Raw genomic sequence first — 600 nt, forward strand, 5'->3', positions numbered from 1 at the left:
CATATACGGCCGTGCATAAAATGCCCTGGCAGCTCGTTTCGCTTGGCCAGGTCGCTAGGAGTTGGAGCAGCCTTTTTCCCGGTATACAGGTAGTGTCTTTCACGGTCTATCGATTTGGGTCCATCGTTTACTAGTCTTTTTCAACTTAACACTTATGCCCAAACAAAAAACATGCCAACACCTGACAAACTCAATCAAAATGGATTCAAGCGGTTTCAAGAAGGGCTTAATTCTTTTAATCAAACGCAAACCCAGCCTTATCTCGTGCTGGTGCGTTGTGGTTGTGTGTGGGAGTGGTTGTACCGGAGATGTTTCTTCGTACAGCCGAAATTAGCGAAACCATTTCCACACCGTTCGTTGTGCACAAAACAAAGCTTTTAACGCTCACTTGAGTTGTTGCGCTCGCTATAGCAACGTGAGCATTACGAAGAATATAGGTAGAGCCGCTTTATTGAATAAACCACGAGTCAAGTGTTTTGTTGTTTCTTTGTGCTAGCTTTGGCTTTTGGCAGCAAAATGGTAAACTGATGATGATGATGTCTTACCTCCACCCGTTAACAGAAGATAGAGTTATGATAGAGTTGAATAGAGTAGGTTAGT

The sequence above is a fragment of the Anopheles marshallii genome, chromosome 2 (genome assembly GCF_943734725.1).
Source record: "Anopheles marshallii chromosome 2, idAnoMarsDA_429_01, whole genome shotgun sequence".
In the NCBI taxonomy this organism is placed as follows: Eukaryota; Metazoa; Arthropoda; class Insecta; order Diptera; family Culicidae; genus Anopheles; species Anopheles marshallii.